Here is a 2,660-nt window from a genome sequence, read left to right as displayed (position 1 = left end):
ATTGTTGTCCTTTCAAAATATATTTTATAACAAATTTATAATTAAAAGAAAAAAATTAAAATAAGTTTATAATAAAAAGATTTAAGTTTAACTGTAAATTATAAATTAATATTTTTAACTTAAAAATTAAATTAAAATTTTAATTATAAATTTTTCATATTTTAATATTTTTAAATAGAATAAAATAAACTAATAATATTAATGTTATAATTATAAATTATTAATCTTTTAAATGAAATATAAATTGTTAATATTATGTAAATTAAAGTCAATAAATTAAACTCAACAATCATATTAAAATTTAAATAATAATTTATTAATATTTTTAATAAATTATTAAAATAATAAATATTTTAATTTAAAATTAAATATTGTAATAAAAAAGAAAAAATTAAAATGAATTTAAAATAAAAAGGTTTAAGTTTTAATTATAAATTATACAAAGTTAATATTTTAAACTTAAAAATTAAAATAAAATTTTAATTATAAATTTTTTATATTTTAAATTTTAAAAATAAAGAATAAAATAAAATAATAAAGTCAATGTTACAATTATAAATTATTAATATTTTAAATTAAATATAAATTATTAATATTTTGTAAATTAAAATAAATAATCATATTAACATTTAAATAACAAGTTATAAATATTTTTAATAAATTATTAAAATAATTAATATGTTAATTTAAAAATTAAATATTATAATAAAAGTTATTTTTGTCATTTATCACTTGTTCTTTAATTATTCCTAAAACTATTCCTTCCAACCAAACACTAGAATAATTCATAATAACAATTTTTTTCCTATTCCATTTTATGAACTAAATTACATATTAGCTATTCATATCTTATTTTATTTCTACGGAATGACTATTTCATTCCCACTCTATACTCTCATACGAACCAAGCATACCTTTTGTGAATTGTTGATGGCACACCTAAACTTATTTATAATGACATAACATCTAAAAAAGCCTTTAAACTATTCAAGAATATTCAAATAAGCCCTTTTTGATTTTATTGCATATAATCAAATCTTTATATTTTTATTTTGAGCTAAATAAGTCTTTATACTTTTATTTTAAGTCAAATAAGTTTTTATAACTAATTATTGACTTAGTCAAAATACCATTTGTCATTTTATATCATGTGACACTAACGTAGCATGCTAACATATCATACTTGATGATAATGTAATATGCTAACATATCATAACTGATGATAATGTGACAAGTTAATTTGGTAAGATAACATGACCATGTGACATTTTTTATCTTTTATATTAATGCCATGTTGATATAAAATGACAAATGGTATTTTGACTAATACTACTTAGTTAATAATTAGTTTAAATGTTTATTTAATCCAAAATAAAAATATAGGGGCTTATTTGAATACAATAAAAGAATTTATTTAATTTTTTTTAGATACGTTAGAAACTTGTTTAAGTATTATGCCATTTATAATCTTTTAAAGATTAATTGATAACTTTTATTAAGATAATTTTGATAATATTTTATCAGATGATGTTCATATTTAGTAATCTTGATAATTCTAATTTATCCAAAGCTGGTCCTTCCAACTCTATTTCTGCTTCTTTTACTTTTGTTTTGTTTTATGCTTTTGGGCAGCTTGCTTTGTGAAGGTAGTTTATTTTACTTTTCTAGCATTTCTTTCTAGGTGTCTATCTAGCTCATCTTCCTCAACCTTGAGTTGTACCTTAACCGCACAACTTGGTGGAGTCAATGTTCTGTTAATTAAGATTTGGGTGGCTTTAAGTGATTTAGGTTAAAAAGCTGGCCTTTAAAAATTATTTTGTGTTAAAACCTTATATTCTATTATTGCCTCTGTTGAATGAAAAAAGAAATAATAATAAAAAAAGACAAAGACTCCAAAGTTGTTATTTCCTTTTGAATTATTCTTCTTATTTATGATTTTTTGGCCTTGTGAATCTTTGTCACATTTTTACTACACAAAAACAAATATAGTAATTAGTATAATGAATATCATAAACTATTCAATAAAAAAATGTAATAAATATAGAGAATTGCCCATTATATTCATAAGTTGTACATTCCCAACATCATAATCACCCTAATCATGGGTTTAATCTTCATTTTGCATACAAGGGATGAACATGAATCATCTTTATTTTATATAAATTTTTTATGGTAGAATTTATCAGAATTTTCTCTCTCAAGCTTTGTTGAAAATCAAGATACAATAATTCTATTGCTAAAATAATTAATTACAAAAATAAATAAATAATAAAATTTTCCACACATGCGGAATTGACATTTAAATCAATTGTTTATATTAAAAACAAAATTTTTAAATAATTTAAAAAATCATTTTATTTTTAATTATTCTTATGATGCTTCGATGAATCTTATTGTATCCGACGCAACAAGTACCTAAAAATTACACTATATTTTAATTTTGACATAATGCTTAAAAAAAATTTTGAACTATTTAAAAAAATTCAAGTAAGCCTTTATTCATTTACTATATTCAATTTAGTCTTTATAATTTATTTTAAAATCAACTAAGTCTTAATGGTTGATTAACTATAATTAGTCTGTCATATCCCATTTTTGGGACATGACCGACACATGAACTTATATGGATATAGCCCACTAAGCCCAAATAAACCTTAACC

This window comes from Theobroma umbraticum, unplaced genomic scaffold, assembly GCF_002168275.2.
Source record: "Theobroma umbraticum cultivar Fairchild unplaced genomic scaffold, ASM216827v3 scaffold_86.0, whole genome shotgun sequence".
Classification (NCBI taxonomy): Eukaryota; Viridiplantae; Streptophyta; class Magnoliopsida; order Malvales; family Malvaceae; genus Theobroma; species Theobroma umbraticum.
This window is presented reverse-complemented; position numbering follows the sequence as displayed.